The 24,632-nt window shown below is 45.4% G+C and overlaps 1 long non-coding RNA gene and 1 pseudogene across 1 annotated transcript; one reads left to right on the forward strand and one right to left on the reverse strand.

Moving 5' to 3' along the window:
• Positions 1–357: 357 nt before the first annotated feature.
• On the reverse strand, positions 358–525 carry LOC136789449 (U2 spliceosomal RNA; annotated as a pseudogene).
• A 1,076-nt stretch (positions 526–1,601) lies between these two features.
• On the forward strand, positions 1,602–23,207 carry LOC136789444 (uncharacterized). The gene is made up of 2 exons (XR_010828185.1): positions 1,602–2,753; positions 20,792–23,207. It is a non-coding gene; the product is annotated as an uncharacterized lncRNA (long non-coding RNA).
• Positions 23,208–24,632: the final 1,425 nt, after the last annotated feature.

Raw genomic sequence — 24,632 nt, forward strand, 5'->3', positions numbered from 1 at the left:
GCTGCACGATGGCTTCCAGCTCCTCTTGTTTGTTGCCCATGCTGCGTGCATTAGTGTAGATGCACTTCAGTCGGGCCATTGCCTTCTTCCCCGGCTTTGCCATTGTTCCCCCCGGCACAGCTCCAACAGGCCTTCTTTCAGCCCCCATCCCCCTTCTTTCCTAGTTTAAAGCCCTCTCAACGAGCCCTGCCAGCTCCTGGGCTAGGATCCATTTTCCCCTTAGAGATAGGGACCCGTCTGCGGCCATAAGGCCGGGTGCCGAGTAAAGCGCCCCATGGTCAAAAAACCCAAAATTTCTGTGTTGGCACCAGCCTCTGAGCCACGTGTTAATCAGGTGGGCTTTCCGTGTCCTCTCGGTACCCCTCCCTGCTACTGCAGGGATAGATGAAAACACCACCTGTACTCCCGCTCCATCCACTAACCGTCCCAAAATTTTAATAAGTCCTCTCATCGAGGACGTATCAGATATTAAACTGATAAGAACAGATACTACACTTGATCTTAGCCAAAAGGCCAAGAAGCGATTAATAATAATAATGTGTACGAAACAAGTGATGCACAATGCAATCGCAAATTTTACAATTGCAAATGATCTACCAAGAATAATAAGTATTTAAATCTACCTACTGTAAGGACAGGAGCCCCTACTGTGGGCTTTCCGTGTCCACTCTGTACCCCTCCCTGCTACTGTAGGGATGGACGAAAACACCACCTGTACTCCCGCTCCATCCACTAACCGTCCCAGTCCCCTAAAGTCCCGTTTGATAGCCTTCAGGCTTCTCTCTTCAATATTATCTCTGCCAGCCTGGACTATCAAAAGCAGATAGTAGTGTAGAGGGGCGAACCAGGTTGGGAAGCTTTCTGGCAACATCCCTGACCCTGGCCCCAGGGAGGCAGCAGACCTCCCTATGGGTAGGGTCAGGCCGACAAATAGGGCCCTCTGTTCCCCTGAGAAGGGAGTCGCCTACAACAATTACCCTTCTATCTTTCTTGGTGGAGGCAGTCTTGAGGCGTGGAGTCGACCTCCTCGCCCTAGGTATCCTCCTGGGTAGACTTTCTACCTCATCTTCACCCACCGGTCTCTCAAGCTCTAGGGCCTCAAACCTGTTGTGTACGCGCACGTGGGAAGGTGGGGGCGGTGGGGGGAGCGTTGCCTGCGAGGTCGAGCAGGGACCTGTCTCCATTCCTCCTTAACTCCTAGGTCCCCTCCCTCTGCCCGATAGGGCAGGGGGTCCACCCCTATTTGGGGTGTCTCACCTCGGTACCTCTCCTTCAGGCCCTGCAGGGAGTTGCTCCACCAGTCTATCTCCCTCTCACACTCCCTGATAGCCCTCAACCTCTCCACCTCCTCCCTGAGCTCTGACACTAGGCGGACCCTCTGCCTCCCTCAGATGGCAGCAACAGGCTCAGACACTCCCTGCATCCAGAGACCTGAACTGCCGCATTTTTGAGCAGGCAGTCAGTCTGGGTGGTTACAGAATTTCTAGAGAGAGCACTCTGCCTGGTGTAGACCATTGCAGCCCAGCTAGCGGTCAACAGCCGTTAGAGGAGTTGCTCGTATGGGCGGGGGGGGGGGGGGGGGGGGGGAACGTTCTGCCCTCTCTGCCCTCCCTGCTCGACCTGCCTGCGCGCACTGCCGCGCAAACTGCCACGCCCCGCCCTTCTGATGCACCGCGCTCCTGGTCATTCGCGCTCCCTAGGGGCTGCTTTTGAACGGCCGGGGAGGGGGCGCTGCTGGCTCCGCCTACGCCTCGTCAGCCTCCCTCGCGAGGGCTGCCGGGTCCTGGCGGCTCCCTCCAGTGGCCTCGATGCCGGAAAAAAAAGCCCTGCCTGTCCCGATCCCCCGCTCCGCTGCAGAACGCGTCTGCCCCGGAGCCGATCGCCTCGGCAAGTGCTTCTATGATTCTATGATTTTAATGCATATTCCTAGCGTGTGGGGAGCACGACAGCATGGTGACTGGTATTACATGCAGACTACTGACTGGTGTATTTATTGGGATGGATCATTGGATTACCGGACGATCCCATAAAGGTTGATAACCGATATGCAAACTGTAAGGAATGGTCCAGCAATTCGTGCCACTAAGGGATTTGAAGGGTTAACATTGAGGCCTGGGTTTAGGTGAGAAGAGAACAAAGGGATTTCTTCAGAGAAAAGCTGCTGACTCTGCACGGACGTGCAGTAACTTCTGACAGCCGGCCAAGAGACCACTAGATAAGGAGGAAGAATATGAGCCTCCCTGTCCGAGCGGCCCCCGAGAGACTAACAGAGACTGATAAGCAGGCGCACCTGGGAGGACTTCGGATTCGGGAAACCAATTATAATAACCCTGCCTCTTCTAGAAGTAGTAATGAATATGTATTAGCCTAGGAGCATAAAAACCAGCCGCCTTACGTAACAGGCGTGCGTCCTGGTGGAGCAGAGACTCCCGGCGCACCCAGCACTGTTTGCTTGCCTCTATTCGTTTAATAAATTGTAAACTTTGATTGTAATCCTATTTGGGACTCAGTCATTTATAACAATTGGGGGCTCGTCCGGGATGGTCTTGGTTCCTGAATTCTGACTTGATCTAGGAGGGGCGCCCCCACCATTTGGTGGCTCCTGTTCGAGTTGGGTCGGGATTAACACCATCTTGAACCTGAATAAGGGCAAGCAAAGATTTAGATTTTTTTATGAGCTCCCTTTGCCGGCTGCAGCACTATATTTTGCCCGTAGTTCTGTGCGCGAAGATCCGAACGAAGACGACGGAGTCGTAAGTATTTAAGGCGTATACCGTTCGGTTGGGTGGGATTCGGTTGCCTGTGTGTGTGAGAGTGTGACTGAGACGGAACGTAGTTCCGAAGCGATTGTGGAGGTCTTCTAACCGCGGTTCCAATCTCCCGCGAGGGACTTGGCCGGTGAAGGACCAAAGCGATTCCTATAGGATTCGTGGGTGGGTGATAGGTCCTAAACCCCCTGCAAGACACTCTCACTAAGGCAACCAAGGGCTGTAGGAATTGCCACAGTAAAATTCCTAGATGGGTCAGGCAAAATTGAAGACCCGGGACCAGAGAAAAGGGAGCAAATTACCAGACATACCACCAGAAAGTCCATTAGGGATAATGATTAGAAACTGGAACGATAGGGGCCCCAGAAAAGGAAAAAAAGTAAATTAAAAATGGTTCAGTATTGTATGAGAGAATGGCCAAAGGAGCCTTTAAGACCACATGTCTTTTGGCCCGTTTTTGGATCCTTTGAAGACTGGGTTTGCCAGGCCTTAAATATACATGTTAATTCAAAGGAATCTTTTTAGCCAGGAGGAAAGTGATTATGCAGGATTATGGATCAGGACTTCACGTCCTTTTCCAGCCTCAATATTTACACTAAAAGCAGACGAGAAGTTTGAAGAAGAAGAAAAAAAAAAAAAGGAAAAAGATGATGAATGGGAGTCATTGGATAACCTACCACCTCTATATCCTAACAATCCACCCCCGGTGGTGCATCTTGTAATCCTGTTTTGTTCTTAAATGTTTTGACTGTGTCAAGGAGGAAGGTGGGAGCATTATCTAAGTAACAGTTTAGAAGTTTTGGTATATTCGCGGTGGTGTTCGGTCAGTTTCCCAAGTATCGGGGGAGGGGGGCTGACTGATTATCAAAGTGGTAGAACGGAGAGTCAGTTCTTTGGTGGTTCGGGCCTGAGCCCTGGGAATTTGGTAAGAAGGGGGAGAGCGAATTTATTTAGGCCTCAATACCTTTTAAACCCCCATCTTGACGGATACACAGGAGTGATTCCTTGTTTTGTGTAGGCTTACTAACAAAGTGCATGAGAAAAATTAGCATTCGGCTTGAAATTCGGTCCTTTTGAAATGTAAATTTTGTGGAAAAGGTGTTATTGTTTGTCTAGAAGACGGAAGGCTGAGTGCTTCTGGTGTTTTTCCGAAGTCCTGTGGATTTATGATTGGAACGGGGCTCATCAATAATCTGAAATAGTGAAGTTTGTATGTGGAAAGAAGAGTTTAATCCCAGAGAACTGGGACATTTGGGAAGAAGATTAGGAAAAGATAGTAAAAACCTGCAATAAAAAGGTTTGCGTGGAAATTGAAACAAGGGACAGTAACTAATATAAATAAATAAAAGGGAAGCCTCCTTGGGTGCATATTGGCACGTTGGAAGGATATTGTTAGAAATGGGGGCACAGAAAGCAAGAGGACTTTCACTAAGTATTGCAATCAATGGTGGCCACTATATAAACTAAATGGCCACTTTATGGATCAATCGACTATAACAGTGTCTTGCAATTAATGTTGTTTTTGAGGAGAGAAGGAAAATAGGATGAAATGTTGTATAGTGATATGTTGTTTCAGCATGTTGGAGGGAAAAGGGTTGGAATTAAGTTGGCCCCTGACTGAGCCTTTGGTGTTGGCATTAGAAAAGTACGGTCTGGAGAAAGATAAAGGAAGTGTTAAAAGGATTGTTGAAGGTGTTAAAGGTTGTGTGGCATGTAGTATTTGACAGAGCTGTTTGAATTTGCATGAGCAGGGAAAGAGGATGTAGGAATGTTAATAGTTCCGCCTCAACCCGAGGCTGAGATCTCTAAATCGCGGGTGTGAGCCCTCTGGGGCAGAGGGACCATGATGGGTCCGAGAGAGTTGTCATGGAAACAGAAAAGCAGCTAACTCTTAAAACAACCTGAGTTCCTGTGTGAGCTCAGATTGCCAATGGGACCGCTCAGGGAACTTTCAACGATTGCATTCCCCTGACCGACCCCCTCACTGAGACCCTAATCACCCCGGAAATTATGTAAATACCAAAATCTGGTTAAATTGGCTATTGGGAATTGAGAATCTGTTCCAACAAGGTCCAAAAGAAACCCCTATGGAATTTATGGAATTTTTGAATTTTTGGACCAACTTTGAAATGCAATGAGAAAAAAAAATGGACCTGGCTTTAAAAAAAAAAAAAAAAGCAATTGGCTAGCCTCTTTCCAGGGCAATTGGCCCCTGATATCAGAAAGAAATTGTCTTAGGCTGCAGGACAAACTTACAACAGTCAGGAATGATGGGGACCTGGGGCATCTACCCTAGCAGGTCCACTAGTTGAAATAAAGCTAGGAAACGAAGACAGAGGCTTGAATTTTTTGTTGGTTATGGGAGCTTCTTTCTCTGTGTTAATTAGGCTGTAAATGTAATAGGAGCAACATATTCAGTGTTAAATAGTTTAAAAGGACGATTAGGAACTAAGACAACTACAATAATTGGAGCCACAGGGAAAGAGGAGGAACGGCCATTCTTACAACCCCTTGATTTGCGTTTTGGGGGTAAGGAACTAACCCATGAATTTTAGTATGTACCAGAATGCCCGATGCCACTCTTGGGACGGGATCTATTAGCCAACTTAGATGCAACAATAACCTTTGAGGATGGAGAATTAATAATGAAGGTACCTGAGTCCAAAGTAGGACAAATCCTAATGATCAAAGATAAACCCTTTGTTAATATTCCAAGAGAAGTAGAAAATGCAGTTATAGCAACAGTACGGGAAACAGATGTACCAGGGAAGTCGAAACTGGCACAACCGGTAAAGGTGGAATTAAAGGAAGGAGCCAAACCTGTTTGAATCAAACAATATCCACTTAAGATAGAAGCTAGGCACGGGAATGGTGAAAATTATTGACAAATTTCTCAAATATCAGATTCTGGAAGAATGTAAATCGGAATACAATACTCCAATTTTTCCAGTAAAGAAGCCGAATGGCGAGTATAGATTTGTACAAGATCTTAGAGCAATAAATGAAATAACAAAGGATATTCACCCGGTAGTAGCTAATCCTTACACATTGTTAACATCTGTGAAAGGGAAATATAAATGGTTTACCGTGATAGATTTAAAGGATGCCTTCTTTTGCATACCTCTTGATAAAGATAGCAGAAAATTATTTGCCTTCGAATGGGAAAACATATTGAAGTTTTTGGACCACATATGGTAACAACCGTTTTGGAACAAAGGGGGGGGGGGCACTGGTTATCACCCAGCCGGATGATGAAATATCAGGCAATCCTAACTGAACAAGATGACATAACCTTGAAAACGACTAGCCTGTTATATCCAGCAGTATTTCTAGGAACCGTTCCAGAAGAAGGACCGTTGGAACACAATTGTGTGGAAATAATCGAACATACGCCAGCCACAAAGATTTGAAGGATGTACCCCTTGAAAGGTATTCAGTGGGAATACCACACTCCGTGGCACCCACAAAGCTCAGGGAAAGTAGAAAGGATGAATCAAACAATAAAACAACAATTGGCTAAGTTAATGATCGAGACACAGCTGCCCTGGACGAAATGCTTACCATTGGCACTTTTAAACATAAGAACTAAACCACACAGTGAGACTGGATTATCATCATATGAAACGTTATATGGTATGCCTTATTCTCAAGGGATGCCCCTAGGGAACAATGTAGTTGAGGATCATAGTATCCAGAAATACATAATTACCATTGGAAGGAGATTACAGGAGCTAAGAGAAATTGGGATGATGACTCAGACACCACCTTTAGGATTTGCTATTCATAAAATACAACCAGGAGACAAGGTCTTAATAAAAACCTGGAGAGAAGAATCATTGAACGCCCGATGGGAGGGACCGTACCTTGTTTTACTTACTACTGAAACAGCTGTGAGAACAGCAGAAAGGGGTTGGACCCACGCATCCAGAATAAAAGGACCAATAACTACCGAAGCCTGGAGGGTTGAGTCTGTGAGAAACACTCCGTAGCCAATAACTTAGGCTCAGGCAAGGATCTCAGTGAAGTAGTAATTTATTCGCGATTGCAATGGTGGGCGCCCCACAAGCAGGAGAGCGCACCCACTAGTTCCAAAACACAGTTTATGTACTTTTTGATGACAGGACCCTCCCCTGTTTCCCCACTGGAGTGGGTAATCCAGGTTCACAATCTACCTGATGCTTCATAGACAATGCCTAGCCTTCAGTTGCCGGCCTGTTTTTGAGATGGTAATGTTTTCTCCCCTTATTTGGCTTGACTTAACATAGTGATTTTCACCTGATTGCTCTAAGGAGTCTGGTTGTCTGCATTTTAGGAGGTCACCTGCTGAGCTTTCTTATCACCGTAAGCATATCTCAATACCACATTCCTTCTTTCTATACAATGTAAAACTGCAAAAACAACATTTCTATTCCCACAATTCCCCCCTTTTCTCTGTTTATAATTTGTTGATTTTTGCAAAATTTTTCTCTAAGATGTAATTTGGTAGATGTCGTCCTCTTCTTCACTTTCTTTGCTTTCCATTTCCTCTAATATCATCATCTTATCTGAGTAGGGTGGTGGATCCATGGTCATTTGTTTCAAAAGTGCAGTTTCAATTAACCACTGGACAAGTCCCCTTACACAGGGGATAATGCAACAACCAATGGCTGTCAAAACTCCTGCTACTACAATCAAGGATGTAAATATGGACACTACCATTCCTTTCCATTTACCAAACCAAGATTCCAACCATCCTGTGATGGAAGTGTCTGCTCCTAATTTTTCTGCCAATTCACTGGCAAGGGTGGTAAACCTTTGCAATGCTCTAGTTACTATGCCATCCAGGGCAGTATTGTTGGGGATAAAAGTACAACAATGGTTGCTCACTATCACACACACACACCTCCTTTCTCCACAAGCATCATATCTAATGTTATTCTGTTTTCCTAAGCCATTTTGCTGGTGGCATCTAGTTGTTCAGCGATTCCTCTTATCGCATCCCTTGTATAATTTATGAATCTCTGCTGATTATAATAAATATAAGTAATCCAATCCACATTCTTATTGTTACCCACCAGAACAGTGACTCAAACCCTGCAGCAATTTGATTCCTGGCTTCCTGTTCATCGGGAACTCTAGGCACCTCATCTAGGCACCCCAATAGAATCTATGTACGCTCTATCATCAAATGATACTCCTAAGCTTCTTTTACTTCTTCTGGGTATTTGTGATGTTTCTCTTTCAAATGCCAGGGTGAAGGGTATAGCTAATTGAACAAGTGCACAAGTGCCTCCCCAATTAGATGGTAAGGTGGACCGTAAGATCTTCCCTCCACAGTACCACCAGAGATCTGCCCTGGGGATCTCAAGTCTTGAGCAGTTTCCCATCAAGTCCTTGGTAACATTCAAGGTCCTCGTGCACAAGGCAAATTCTCCCAGATGCCGGGTAGCACTCACACCCTGCCGTGAGAGGCAAGCTGTATGGTTACCTATAGCTGTGGAGAATACAGGGGGAGCCCTGATATTGCTATCATGCAAGGAAGGGAACAGCAAAGAGAGAGACTTACAGGCCTCATTTCCCCAGGCAGTCTTTTCTTGGTACAATGCAATCATACATCGCATTCCCTGGGAATCCTTGGTCCACCCCAATGGGAAGGGCACTATCTGGGCAATCGGTCATCCCGAGGCACAAGCATAGCAATTGCTATGGTTGAGACTCTGGACAGTATATTTGACCCATTCTATCCAGGCATTCACATCCCCATACCCTGTTTCAATCTCAAATGTTTGAACTGCCGCATTTCAAAGAAGGCCTCCTGTTTTCTCTCCTGTTTTCTCCTTGAGTTTCTCCCTTTCTCTGATGGCAATAGAGGATCGTTTCCATACAGCTTTGTTTCCATACATATTTGTTCTCTCTGCTCAATTGTCCTTGGGCATTTAAATCTCCACAAGCTAACACCTCACAAGCATCAAACATGACAGATTGCGGTACATAACCCTCTGTCACATTCACCCATATTTTTATGGGGTATCCCGTCTTACTATTATCTGGTCATGCCTTTTCCAAGTTGCCAGTTGACCAAGACTTTCTCTGAGGCCTACGATCACTAAAAACAAAATTAATAATTGATTTTTCCCTGTCATTATTTTTAAACCTTAGGTTTCCAAATAATTATCAATACAAAGAATAAGATATACACTACTACTATAACAAACCCCCCTTGGGAACACTTCAATTCACTATAGGTCTATCCTTTCTCTCAATCGCAAGTCACACTCATTAGTTACCTGTGAAAATAAAAGGTTAGTTTACAATTGCAAGCTCTTATCCCGCTCAGAGTCCACTATGAGATTTTTCTCTTCGATTTCAGCTTCCAACAAGTCTTCTGTAGGAACAGCTTCCCAGGTACTAGGGTCGATGGATGCCTTCACTCGAGTATAGTGAGTCCAACCTTTTTCCGCAGTTCCTATGGCTGTTTCAGTGGTTAGTAGTACTTGGAAGTGTCCTTCCCATTCGGGCCGGAGTTGATCCTTTCCAGGTCTGAATCAGGACCCAATTTCCCACGGGTCCTGAGAAATGACAAAGAAGAGGACAACCCCAGAATACAGTTCTTAAGAAAACTCTCTTGTTTCGAATTGTGGTATCTCATCCCTTCTGCCCAGATAGGGGAATCCGAACAGCATCTCATACGGTGAAATTCTTATATCCTTTCTTGGTGCTGTTTGAACCTGTAGGAGTGCTAAAAGTAAACATTTTACCCAAGGAAGTTGGGTTTTTAACGCTAATTTAGTTAATTGCTTCTTTAATGTCTGGTTCATTTGCTTTGCCTTCCCAGAAGAGGAGGGGTGCCAGGGGGTGTGAAAATCCCACTCAATCTCTAAAGCCTGCATTAACCCTTGCAGTACTTGTGAAGTGAAATTATTTCCTTGATCTGAATCAATGTTTTCAGCTATCCCATATCTAGGGACTATTTGCTCCAGTGATACCTTAGCCACCGTGTTTGCAGTGGCAGATACAGAAGGGAAAGCTTACACCCATCCAGTCACGTGGTCAACTAGGACAAACAAGTACTTAAATCTCCCTGCTTTAGGTAACTCAGTAAAGTCTACCTGTATACTTTGTAAAGGTCGAATCCCTGCCTCCCGTCCCCCTCTAGGTGAGTTACAAATGACCTTTTTATTTGCCTTTTGACATATGGTACATCCTCTGCATATTTGCTTCACTAAAGTGTATATTCCTACACAGACATACTTTCTTAGCACAACATCACACATTGCTTGCATCTCCCAATGACTCTCTTGATGTTGTTAGCGTAGCAACCACATAACCACCAAGTGATTATATGAAGGTGCTTTATTCAGCGCTGGAAGCCGGGGCAGGTGCCCAAATCTGGCTTCAAGTCCCGTTACTTCCCAGCCATTATTTATACATTCAACATTACGTAAGGCATACATATTCATTACAGGTTGCAAAATCAGCCTCGCATTCCATTCTAATTAGCTCTCCTCCCATTTGCACATGCGTGGTGCTCTCTGGTGGTCGTCCAGGTGGTCGTCCAGATGAAGTAAGGAGTCTTCCTCTCTGCTAAACTTTTCACCTTTCTCACTCGACGCATGCTCCCTCCGCTCCTTGGTTCTGCTTCAACTCATTTCAGCATTTCCAGGCCCTTATCCAAGGTCAGGTTGTACCTGTTCCCTCCCAGGGTTCCCCTTCAAAGATTCATTTGACTGTTCAGTATACTCCCTAAGTTTCCCAGTATACATAGATTATTTGATAATATACTCCCTAAACTTCCCAGTATACATAAATTAATTGATAATGTAAGTACATTTGGCAATGCTTAATTATACTGTATGACCCATCACCTAAGAGACATTAATAAAACATCCATTCGATTCTCCCCAACGCTAACATTTCCCCCCTTTGAAAATACTTCACTCATACCAAGAGCAAGTATTTTCATTACTATTAGGTTGAATCAGGTTAGTAGAGGTTAGTGAGTATAACTTGATATAGAGATTAGTAAGTATAATCTTAACGCATCTTCGTTAGTCTACTATCTTATTGATTCCTCTATGCCTGGTTGTTAACGCTAGTACTATAGGATGGGGGTGGAGTAAGTGGGATAGGGTGTTCTGGGTGATTCCCAGTAACCTACTAACCTCCTTAACCACATTGGCAATGAAATGTGGTCCCCTGTCTGAAGAAATACCCAACGGTACACCAAATCTAGGGATTATTTCCTGTAGTAACCATTTTACCATTTCCTTTGCTTGGTTGGTGCGACAGGGAAGGTCCTCCGGCCATCCTGAAAAAGTATCAACCCCTACCAATAGGTATTTATAACCTCTTGCTTTAGGCAGTTCCACGAAGTCTATTTGCCAGTAATCTCCAGGCTCTATCCCAGCCCTAGTTCTTCCCATCTCAGCATGTTTCCTTGCTACCAGATTATTCTTTAAGCAAAGCTCACATTTTGACATTACTGACTTTGCCATTGTTAACATGTGTACCGAGATGGCACCTCGTTTCAAATAGGTCACCATTGCTCCTGCACCCCAGTGACATTCATTATGTTTTATTTGTAAGATTTCTCGCATTACTATAGGAGGCACTATGAGTTGTCCTGTCGTAGTCACATACCATCCGTCAGGATTCTTCTGGGCCTTCATCAAATTTGCAAGTCTCTCTTCTTCTGCCAAATACTTTGGGTCTTTAGGTAATTTAAAACAAGAGAGGCCTACCTTTGATGGAATTAGAGCCATTACTTTCCATACTTCACGCGCAACCTTCCGGGCCGTCAAATCTGCCAGTCTGTTACCTTCTGCAATCTCTGACGTCCCTCCTTGATGGGCTTTACAATGCATTATGGCCACCTGTTGGGGTTTCTGTACAGCTGTTATTAATTTCAATATTTCTTCCTGGTATTTTATATTAGTCCCTTGTGAGGATAATATTCCCCTTTCTTTCCATAATGCCCCATGTACATGAACTACCCCGAATGCATATTTTGAATCTGTCCAAATATTCACGTTCTTACCCTCGCTTAGTTCCAGGGCTCGTGTCAGGGCAACTATTTCTGCTCGTTGGGCTGAAGTTCCCGGAGGTAGGGAATTTGCCTCAATCACTACCTTTGATGTAGTTACCGCGTATCCTGCGTAACGAGTCCCATTTTCCACAAAGCTGCTTCCATCCGTGAAAAGTTCCCAATCCGGTCTCCCCAGAGGCTGATCCTTTAAGTCTGTTCTGCTGGCATAGGTACGTTCGATGATCTCCACTCAATCATGACTGAGGTCTCCTTCCTCCGTAGTTGTTCCTAGAAACACTGCTGGGTTCAATAAGTTAGTAGTTCTTAAGATTACATCATCTTGCTCAGTTAGTATAGCTTGATATTTCATCATTCGGCTGGGTGATAGCCAATGGCCCCCCTTTTGCTCCAATACCGTAGTCACCATATGTGGCACGAACACCTCAATTCGTTTCCCTAATGTGAGCTTCCTGGCTTCCTGTATTAAAAGGACTGTGGCTGCCATGGCCCTTAAACACGAGGGCCATCCAGCGCTTACCGCATCCAATTGTTTAGAAAAATACCCCACAGGTCTTTTCCAGCTCCCAAGTCGCTGGGTCAGTACTCCTAATGCCAATCGTTGTCTCTCATGCACAAACAGCTGGAAGTCCTTTGATAAGTCCGGCAAGCCCAAGGCAGGCGCCTTTATCAGGGCTTCTTTTAATTTCTTAAAGGCCTCTTGTTGTGGCTTTCCCCAAGTAAATGTACAGGCCTTTTGGGTTTCATAGAGGGGCTTTGCTATGAGTCCATAGTCCATTCATTACCCACAGTCTGCACCACCCGGCCATACCTAGGAAAGCCCGTAGTTCATGCAAATTTCGCGGCTCGGGGATTTCACAAATAGCTTGTATTCGGTTAACTCCCAATTTTCTTTGTCCTTGAGAAATTTCACATCCCAAATAAATTACTGTTGTGCACGCAATTTGTGCCTTTTGTTTAGAAACCTTGTACCCATTTAGTCCCAATTGATTCAAAATATCAATAGTTACCTGAATACATTCTGACTCTCCTTCGGTAGCTATTAATATATCGTCCACATATTGTAACAGCAGGTATCGATCCTTTGGTACCTGAATCTGTCCTTGGTTAATCCAATCTTCTATTTCTTTAGCTAGTTGACCGCCGAAGAGGGTCGGGCTATTCTTGAATCCTTGAGGCAATCTTGTCCAGGTCAGTTGCATCTTTCGTCCGTTCCGTGGATTTTCCATTCAAAAGCAAAGAGTTTTCTACTATCCTTGTCAATGGGTATGCAGAAGAAGGCATCTTTTAAATCAATTACCGTAAACCACTTATATTTCTCTTTTACAGATGTTAACAATGTATAAGGATTAGCCACCACTGGGTGAATATCTTTTGTTATTTCGTTTATTGCCCTAAGGTCCTGCACTAGCCTGTATTCCCCATTAGGTTTCTTTACTGGGAAAATTGGGATATTATATTCGGATTTGCATTCCTCCAGAATGTGGTAGCTAAGAAATTTATCTATAATCTTTACTATTCCTAGCCTAGCTTCTAGCTTCAATGGGTACTGTTTAATCTGTACCAGTCGGGCCCCTTCCTTAAGTTCAATTTTTACTGGCTGGGCTACTTTTGATTTTCCGGGCGCGTCCGTTTCCCAAATCGTAGGCATTACTGCATTTTCTACCTCTTTTGGTATATGAGGAACAGCCTTCTCTTTAGTCATTAATATTTGTCCCACTTTTGATTCCGGGATTCTCATAATCAATTCTCCATCTTCAAACGTTATGGTAGCGTTTAGTTTAGTTAACAAATCCCGTCCCAAAAGAGGAATAGGGCATTCTGGTACATATAAAAATTCATGCGTAATTTCTTTACCTCCAAACCGTAAATCAAGGGGTTGTAAGAACGGCCGTATTTCCTCCTTCCCGGTGGCACCTACAATAGTAGTTTTCCTTTCCCCTATCTTACCACTTAATCTATTGAGTACTGAATATGTGGCCCCTGTATCAATTAAAAATTTTACTTCCTTATTTCCTATTTGAATTTTTACCAAGGGCTCTTTAGTTTCTGCTACCGGATCTCCTAGTCAGCTACTATATTCCCCCAGAACCATCGCCTTAGCTGCTTCTTGGTTTCGGAACGAATTTCCCCCACCAACGATCAGCTGTCCACGGAGAGGGCACTCGTTTTTCCAATGACCCTCCCCCTTACAATGGGCACATTGGTTAAGACCCAGCCGGTTTCCCCCTGAGCTCGGGTAGCCTCTCCCTGTTCCTCTACCTCGACCGTTAATATTTCCTCTTCCCCTGCCCCTTAATCCTGCATGTTCTCTCCCTTGAATTACTGCTAATAAGTTCTTTTGTTGCCTTTTTGTCGTTTCCTTTTCTCTGTTATTATACACTTTCCAGGCTATTTCCAACAGCCTATCCAAATTTCTCAAATCTGCACCTTCCAACTTTTGCAATATCTTCCTAATATCCTCTTGGGCTTGTCCCAGGAAAATGAGTGCTAATTGAGCTTTAGCTTGCTCAGTCTCTACGTCTGAACTCTAAAAAGGCGGAAGGTGATTCCGCTTTTTCTTGCTTGACATTATACAATTTTGACCAATTTATGGTCCGGGGCATGGCATTCTGTACCCCGACTTGTACCCAATCTTGATATCTCTTCAGCCTCCTTATTCCATCCCCTGTGTTATAATCCCATTGGGGATCCTCAGTGGGGAAGTTTTGATCTAGATTTCCAAGCACTAATCCATTTCGTATATCTTCTCGGGCTCTCTCTCTGGCTGCCCGCAATACCATGTCTTTTTCTGTCGAGTCCATCAAAGTATCCAGGATCACCTGGAGATCATCCCAATCGGGATTTTGGGTTTTAATTATCATTTTCATTACCCTGGCTACTTTATCTGGGTTTTCCCTGTAGGTGCCGGCTGCTTGTTTCCATATCATTAAGTCCCCAGCTGAAAAAGGCACCTTAACATATACCAGCCCTTCTGTCCCCACTCCTTGCCTGAGGGGAGCGATTATTTTCCCTCTCTGTTCATTTATAGTTTCTCTTGCCCTTCGCTGTTGCCGGGTCCTATGTGACACAGGGGAGACTAAAGTCGGGGATTCTCCATCACTACTGCTATCTTCCTTTTCTCCCTTTTCCCTCCCTGTCCTGGCTCTTCCCGGCGGAGCCGACGGCGCAACTTCCAAATCAATATTTCCATTATTCATTTCCCCATAATACTTATTATTCTCTATTGCCTGATGCTGTATACAGCGTCCCTCCTTAGTACATGCACAACAACGTTCCTCAGTTGAAACTTCAAGCACCATTATTCCACAAGCATGCTTCCATTCAGGCTTTCGGTGCAAATAAAAGAATAATTCCACATAGGCAGTTCATCATATTTTCCTTCCCGCTTACAAAATAGCATTAATTGTAAAATTGTATTATATTGCAATGTTCCATTCTCAGGCCAAGTTTCTTGGTCCTCTAGTTTATACTGTGGCCACCAAATATTACAATAATCAATCAGCTTTCCTTTCCGCATTTCTTGACCAAAACCTCCCTCTTTCCAATGTGCTAGCAAACACCCCAGTGGGGATGTCTGCGGGATAGGTACATCTTTTCCCAGAATTCCTTTAATCTTTTTCATTTTGAGCTTATGATACAAACCCAAAAGCTGCCGGAGCAGCAGCACACTCCCCCAGAAGCTGCCGGAGCAGCAGCACGCTCTCCCAGAAGCTGCCGGAGCAGCAGCGTGCTTACCACATACCAATAATACCAGGTGCTGACCCTTCAGCACAAACCAATACAATTACCAATACCAAACCACCAATGCCGAACCTGCAGAGCTTTCGCTCTGTCTAACGGACGGCGCCTAGGCTTACCCCGGGAGCTCCCTGCCCAACCGAGCGTGGCTTTCGCCGCGTCTGACCGGCAGGCTTTCCCAACCAAATTGGTACAGAATACCCAAAGTTGAAAGCACCTTTGCTTACCGCTCCAGTGGTACGTCGTGAGCAGCGGAGGTCGGTCGCGGTCGACTGCTCCCCGAGAATCCCTCGGTGCTGGCTGGAGCGAAACCGAGACACGATCCGCCTCAGCAGTGCCCACGCCGTCCCATCTGGGTCGCCAAAATGTTAGCGTAGCAACCACATAACCACCAAGTGATTATATGAAGGTGCTTTATTCAGCGCTGGAAGCCGGGGCAGGTGCCCAAATCTGGCTTCAAGTCCCGTTACTTCCCAGCCATTATTTATACATTCAACATTACGTAAGGTATACATATTCATTACAGGTTGCAACATCAGCCTCACATTCCATTCTAATTAGCTCTCCTCCCATTTGCACATGCGTGGTGCTCTCTGGTGGTCGTCCAGGTGGTCGTCCAGATGAAGTAAGGAGTCTTCCTCTCTGCTAAACTTTTCACCTTTCTCACTCGACGCATGCTCCCTCCGCTCCTTGGTTCTGCTTCAACTCATTTCAGCACTTCCAGGCCCTTATCCAAGGTCAGGTTGTACCTGTTCCCTCCCAGGGTTCCCCTTCAAAGATTCATTTGACTGTTCAGTATACTCCCTAAGTTTCCCAGTATACATAGATTATTTGATAATATACTCCCTAAACTTCCCAGTATACATAAATTAATTGATAATGTAAGTACATTTGGCAATGCTTAATTATACTGTATGACCCATCACCTAAGAGACATTAATAAAACATCCATTCGATTCTCCCCGACACTAACAATGTAAAACATCATATTTGCCTCATTGGTGCTTTATTCAGCATTTCTCTCCCATCAGGGAGTATCCATTTTCCCTCAGGCTTCGTGGCTCCTGATTCCTTAAAGAAATCTCTCTTAAAAACTTTTTAGTTCTTTCTTAGTTTTCAACAATTCCCTGAATCCTCTCTGGATTTATTCTCAGTTTTCCCTCAGACATTAGATGCCTTAAATACCTGACTTCTCTTTCTACGTATTGTAATTTATTTTTCAATACTCCCAAGCCCTGCTTTCCCAGAAAGTTGAATAGCTTGTTAGTAGCTTCCTTCACAACTGTTTTCTCCTGTCCTGACAATAAACGATCATACACATTTTGTAACAGAAATTCCTCCTTGGGAGGTTGGAATTGCTTCAAAATCTGTTCTAGAACTTTGCCCAAATAAATCGGTGGCCCTGTAAACCCCTGAGGTAAAACTGTCCATCTGTATTGTTGCTTCCGCCCCCACTTCAGAGTCTTTCCAGTCAGAGGTGAATATATCTTTGCTCTCAGGGCCTGAGAGCACTCCATTAATACCACTGTTATTCCAGGCTAACAGTTTACTATTTGAATGCCCAATTTCATCATCAAATCCCTTCCCAACAAGTTAGTCCCTGCCTTGGGTACATACAATAATTGCCCAGAGATCATTTTATCCCCTAGTCTCAGCTTGGTATCCCCCAAAGGTGGCACTGTTATCCCAGCCCCTTCTACCCCCATCACTCGTTAGGGTTTCATTAGTTAATTTAATCCCTGATACTTTACAGGCCAGTAATGACCTAGCTGCCCCTGTGTATTGTGTTTGATGGCAAGGTTCGGGAGGGGGCTGCAGTGGCAGCCCCCACGAGGAGAATCCAGAAACCACCCTGTGGCAGATAAGGGACAATTTCATCCGGCCCCAGAGGGGCCCACCGCTGCCCAGAGCCAAGCCATGAGCAACACAGTCCGTGCCTCTGTGACAGCACATCCACGAAAACAAACAAACAAACAAAAACCTGCTGCTCAACAGCAGCTGGGAGAGCAAGGAGTGAGAAACCTCCCCGCAGACACCAAAGTCAGCACAGAAGGAGGGGGTGGAGGCGCTCCAGGCGCCGGAGCCGAAGCCCCCTGCGGCCTGTGGAGAGGCCCCTGGTGGAGCAGGCTGCCCCCCCCCCGCCCCCCCCCCCCTTCTCGATACTTGGGAAACTGACCAAACACCACAGCAAATATACCAAAACTTCTAGACTGTTACTTAGATAGTGCCTACATCCTCTTTCCCTGCTCATTCAACTTTCCCAACTCATTCAAAAAACAGCTCTGTCAAACATTACATACCACACCTTTAACACCTTCAATAACCCTTTTTAACACTTCTTCTTATCTTTCTCCAGCCTGTACTTTCACCAAAGTCTCAGTCATTAGCCAACTTAATTCCATACCTTTCTCCCTCATCCCATTTTCCTTCTCTCCTCCTTCTTCCACTCCGGATATTCCTACCTGAAGTGGCCAGCCTGCCCACACTTAAAACATCCCATCAAAGCCTGTCCCTGCTAAGATTCAGGCCACAACACGGGTAGCTTTCCTTGCCTGCCATTCCTTCATCTCTCTTACTCTCTTTTCCATCCTGGCCCTGACTCCCCCTGAAGATTTTCTTCCTCTTTCTCCAACCCTCTGCCTCACTACCTGCTACACTGTCAATACCATTAGTTTCACTCTCTGCTTTTCCTTCTCATCTCCCCTCTTGACACACACCTTCAGGGCCTCCCACAGGAGGGCCCCCCAGTGACTGTTCACTACATCCCCTCCACCTTCTGGAGCATTTTCTGTGCATCTTGCCAGGCTTCAATCACAAAATGAACTTTCAAGAGCCCTTGGGATACCAGGTCCTCAGGATTCATCCCCAAGTACTTTCTCATTCTGACCCCAAGTCTCTCATATGATTTCTGTGTCGCACACTATTATTCTTCCAGCCAGGATCAGCAAGTGGTTATTTCTGCCCTGCCGGTATTACCCCTGGTCCTGGAGGATGAGTTCTTTCCCATTTTTGTATAGCAGCTCTCTTCCTGATCATTCCCATTTCTTTCCCTGTAAACAACATATTTATATACATAATTCCCCCTCCCCAAGAGTATAAGTTAGGTCCTAGGAAACTCCTAACCTCTCTGCTGGTAACGACAGGGGGAAATTCACTTAAGAGGATACACAGTTAGTGTTAGTACTGTTAGTATCAGGGAAGGCAAAATTCTCAGTACCTCTTCTACCTTGTTCTAATTCTTGCCAGAGCCTAGAGTATGCTCTTCTCTAGGGACAGTGTTAATTGCAGTCCCTGTCTCCTTTCCTGGAGCGACTGCTGCTGCCACCGGTGCAATATTAGGATTATAGGGAGCATAACTTGGCTCCTCCTCCAAAAAAAAAAGGAATCTTATTGTTTACACATAAATTTCAAGCCTGAATTTTCATCAGGCCCGTATTTTGGCCAAAATACTGCTGTTTCCTTAATTGGTTCTTTTGTCCAGACTAATACACAATATTTAACCATTTTTTTTTCTTTTTTTTTTTTTTTACCATCTCCTCCAATTTTGAGATTATTTTTCCAATTTCTTATAATTCTTCAGGAAGAACTTTCGGTAGGCACTCCCCCAGGGATATCTCCCTGTCCCCTGGAACTCATATTTCCCATTTTTCCTATTCTGGAAAATGGGGGTGTACTGCCAAGCACTCCCCCGTGCAAGGATTACCGCACACCAAATTTCCCTGGTGTATTGCCAAGCACTTCCCTGTGCAAGGGCTTACCATACACCAAATTTCCCTGGTGTACTGCCAAGCACTTCCCCGTGCAAGGCTTACCGCACACCAAATTTCCCTGGTGTATTGCCAAGCACTTCCCTGTGCAAGGGCTTACCATACACCAAATTTCCCTGGTGTACTTCCGAGCACTACCCCGTGCAAGGATTACCGCACACCAAATTTCCCTGGTGTACTGCCAAGCACTTCCCCGTGCAAGGCTTACCGCACACCAAATTTCCCTGGTGTACTGCCAAGCACTTCCCTGTGCAAGGGCTTACCATACACCAAATTTCCCTGGTGTATTTCCGAGCACTACCCCGTGCAAGGATTACCGTACACCAAATTTCCCGAGACTCTTCCTTTCTCTCCCTTATCTCACGCTTCGTCCGTCTCCGGCCACGCCCCTCGCGGAGCTACGGAACCGCAGATCAGGACTCCACACTCGCTTCGTACAAAAGTACGTCTCAATCACACATCACACAGAGTCTCACCCGACCCCCAAGGCAATACTTAATATTTCTTACCTTGGTCTGTGCACAGAGTTACCGGATCAATTCTTAAAACCCGGAGTGCCTACCTTCTTCCTTTTCCCCACTACTTCATGCATCCTGCCTCTTTAATCAGTCTCGGGCCCTCTGTCAGCTCTCCGCAGAACCGCCACCGCCGATGCACAGGACCGCTGAAATCAGCGGGGCATGCCTTCCTGCTGCTGCGGCGGTGGGGCTCCCCAGTAGGTGACTGGATCCTGGACGAGCCCCCAAATTGTGAGAAACACTCTGTAGCCAATAACTTAGGCTCAGGCAAGGATCTCAGTGAAGTAGTAATTTATTCGCGATTGCAATGGCGGGCGCCCCACAAGCAGGAGAGCGCACCCACTAGTTCCAAAACACAGTTTATATACTTTTTGATGACAGGACCCTCCCCTGTTTCCCCACTGGAGTGGGTAATCCAGGTTCACAATCTACCTGATGCTTCATAGACAATGCCTGGCCTTCAGTTGCCGGCCTGTTTTTGAGATGGTAATGTTTTCTCCCCTTATCTGGCTTGACTTAACATAGTGATTTTCACCTGATTGCTCTAAGGAGTCTGGTTGTCTGCATTTTAGGAGGTCACCTGCTGAGCTTTCTTATCACCGTAAGCATATCTCAATACCACATTCCTTCTTTCTATACAATGTAAAACTGCAAAAACAACATTTCTATTCCCACAAGTCCACTCCTGGGGAACTGAAACTGAGACTAAAGAGGAACTGATATCCCAGCAATGAGGTTCTGCATGAATTAAGGGCACTGGATAAAGAGGACAAGGCTGAAGGGAGGAAAGGGAGAAGGCAAGACCGGGGTAGGACCCTCCACTGCGGCGTGTATGGTCTACCGAGGGACGCAACCCCTATGGGTATTGACCGCCGAGTGAGGGTGCCTCGACCGGACTTCTCCCACACCAAGATCAGGTTGTCCTGAGAAAAATAACATGAGAACCTTTTAAACCCATAATAAAATTGTGATTAGTTTTTCCAGGAGCTGGATCACCCCGAAGGGCTGAATGGTAACACAAGCTCTGAAAGCGGGCCCAACCCCATGATTGAAGGCGCTTCCCACACTCTCAAGATTGGACGGTGAAAAAGGATAAGAAATGCTATACTTCCTGGTATTGTTTTTACAGGGGCAATTGGGCCATGGAGGAATGGAGGAATAACTTTTTCACTTTGGGGGAGGAAGTGGCCAAGGCCTTTAACCTTAGTAACTGCTGGATTTGTGGAGGACCGGGGGGAACTGAAAGTTGGCCCTGGGTAGCAGGCCCGGTCGAACCCAAGTGGTGGGTTAGTAATTTGAGCGAAGTTCATAATGGGACGCAATTTTGGAAAGAGGAAGGAGGTCCATGGCAGTTGCACTCGTCAGCTCGGGGTGTATACTGCTTGAACAGAACAGGAACAGTGGCGGTGGGAAAAAGCATTTGCAATTGGACTCTGTCCCCCGGATATGATTGTACCGATCCTGGATGTAGTCCTGTAAGCTGTACAGCACGTAGTGGGAAATGGAACACCACGCATGTTCAGCTGAGAAATGGGACTTGGCTGAAATGCTCATATTGAGAATTTTTTGGATCCGGATGTGAAACTGTGGCAAGAGCACAAGCGGGGGGACAATTCGATGGTCAAATCTTGAGCTGTCAGCATGATAACACCTCTAAGGAATAGCATGTGGTGCGGGTCTATCGTTGGAAATGGCAGGATGAGAATGGGAGGCGAGTGTTCTTTAAACATTTCTGGTCAGCTTATAATATGACAGGCCGCCAAAGAGAACTGAATTGTGACTGTAAGTGGAAACCCAACGTGGGAGCTTGGAAGTGCGCATATACGAGTACGAACGGGGCAGACATTGTAACAGGACCACTCGGTAACAAGGACACTCTGTATTATCACGCCCCAAAGGGTAAAGAGGGATGGGATGGTCCTTTTCCAAACGGGACATGGGCCCTAAAGGGACATTATTGGGTGTGTGGCAAACATGCTTACAAGAGGCTACCCGGAAACTGGTCGGGAAACTGGTCGGGAAACTGGTCGGGAATATGCTATGTGGGTAGCATAGCACTGCAAAAACAACATTTCCATTCCCACAGGAATAAGATTATATGATGACCTGAACAGAGTAAAACGATCTATTGATACTTCCTTAGCCGGGGATAGTGCCCAAAAATGGGACATTCAACATTTCCATTCCCACAGGAATAAGATTATATGATGACCTGAACAGAGTAAAACGATCTATTGATACTTCCTTAGCCGGGGATAGTGCCCAAAAATGGGGAAAGGATGAATGGCCTCCTGAAAGAATCATACAGCATTATGGGCCAGCTACCTGGAACCCGAATGAGTTGGTATCAGGAGCCCGAGAACCTATTTATAATTTGAACCGAATAATTAGGTCGCAAGCTATCCTCGAAGTTGTAACCAATCAAACAGCGACAACCTTGGATCTTCTGGCTGATCAATCCACTCAGATGAGGAATGCTATCTTTCAACATAGAATGGTCTTAGACTATTTACTAGCAGAAGAAGGGGGAGTGTGTGGAAAACTGAACGATTCTAATTGTTGTTTACAAATTGATGATAATGGAAAAGTGGTTAAGCAGATAACAAAAGAAATTAAAAAGCTAGCCCACGTCCCATTACAAACTTGGAAGGGTATGGATTGGGATTTCTTTTCATGGTTGCCCGGTGGACCATGGGTTAAAAGGATGCTATTTTTATTTTTATGTGGTGTAATGACATTATTGTTTATACCTTGTATGATACCTTGCTTTACGTTGTTGATATGGCGAATAATAAATAGCACCCAATTTGTGATGACTTTGGGAGAGAAAAGGTGATGTGTTGATAATGATGCTTAAGAAATGGACACCCCGAGAACTGACTGATGAAATCCAATTGCTACTAACAAAGGTTGAAGAAGAGACACGAATTGATGATATTAAAAAGAAGGGGAGGAATTGTAAAGAATGGTCCAGCAATTCGTGCCACTAAGGGATTTGAAGGGTTAACATTCAGGCCTGGGTTTAGGTGAGAAGAGAACAAAGGGATTTCTTCAGAGAAAAACTGCTGACTCTGCACGGATATGCAGTAACTTCTGACATCGGGCCAAGAGACCACTAGATAAGAAGGAAGAATATGAGCCTCCCTGTCCGAGCGGCCCCCGAGAGACTAACAGAGACTGATAAGCAGGCGCACCTGGGAGGACTTTGGATTCGGGAAACCAATTATAATAACCCTGCCTCTTCTAGAAGTAGTAATGAATATGTATTAGCCTAGGAGCATAAAAACCAGCCGCCTTACGTAACAGGCGTGCGTCCTGGTGGAGCAGAGACTCCCGGCGCACCCAGCACTGTTTGCTTGCCTCTATTCGTTTAATAAATTGTAAACTTTGATTGTAATCCTATTTGGGACTCAGTCATTTATAACACAAACTTCAGTATTTCTCATTCAGATAGCCCAAAACACTATAATTGGAATTGTACTAAAGTCTATAATTGCAGTAGTCGAGAGACTGAAATTCAGAGGTTGGGCCTGGTAGCTCAAGCCCTCCAAATAGGTTGTATTCGTCGTAACTACACCGCCTCAACTAATGACACTTGGTCTCATTTGACTAACAATGATACGTGTGTCCTGGTTTCAGTTAGGACAGAGTTAATTTTCCTCCTAGTAGCTGGTAGGGTGCTATGTTTTGGATTAGGATGAGAAGAGTGCTGATAACATGCTGATGTTTTAATTGTTGCAGAGCAGTGCTTACACCAAGCCAAGGACTTTTCAGCTTCTCATTCTGTCCTGCCAGCGAGCAGGCTAGGGGTGCAGCAGGAGCTGGGAGGGGACAGACCCAGGACAGCTGACCCAAACTGGCCAAAGGGGTATTCCATACCATCTGACGTCATGCTAAACAATATATAGGGGTGGCTGGCCGGGGTGGGGGGCCGGCTGCTCGGGGATAGGCTGGGCATCTGTCAACGGGTGGTGAGCAATTGCATTGTGCATCACTTGTTTCGTACACATTATTATTATTAATACTACTATTATTATTATTATTATTGTTATTATTATATTCCTGTCTTAATAAACTGTCTTTATCTCAACTCACCGGCTTCACTTTCCCGTTTCTCTCCCCCATCCCAGAGAGGGAGGGGGGAGGGTGAGCGAACGGCTGTGTGGTGTTTAGCTGCCAGCCGGGTTAAACCACAACAACGTGGTCTGATATAATTTGTTCAGAACTCGGTATACCCTCTATGGGACACACTGAGTGGTTTAGTAGTGAAGGAACATGGACTACAGACTTACCTGTGGAAGGTCAATGACACCAACATGCATTGGGGCTGTTAACACTTTGCCCCCTCTGGAGAGAACAACACCTTGAACCAGCTTCTTGAGGACAAACCAAAAGGGAATCGAAAGACCCTTGGCAATACCCCAGAACAGGGACTGTTGTTGGATGGGCCCTGGAATCAATTTTCACACCTCAAATCACAGCATTCCAGAATCAAAGGATGTTGTGTAACCTCACTGGACAGACTGAAGCACTGGCTAGTGCCACTCGTGTCAGGTTGGAAGAACTGAACATGCAACTACAGGCCACATCGAACATGGCATTACAAAATAGACTGACATTAGATTTGTTACTGTTGCATGAAAATGGAGTGTGTGGATACTTGAACTTGGCCAACAACACTTGCTGTATCCGTATACCAAAGGTATTAAAGAATTAAGGTCTTGTGTTACTTAATGAACAACTAGGCCGCATGAGGCATGTGGCAAAAGCGAGTAGAGACCTTAGGGAAAGTATGGAAGGCAGATGGTTGAACAAA

This window comes from Anser cygnoides, unplaced genomic scaffold (assembly GCF_040182565.1).
Source record: "Anser cygnoides isolate HZ-2024a breed goose unplaced genomic scaffold, Taihu_goose_T2T_genome scaffold_45_1, whole genome shotgun sequence".
Lineage (NCBI taxonomy): Eukaryota > Metazoa > Chordata > Aves > Anseriformes > Anatidae > Anser > Anser cygnoides.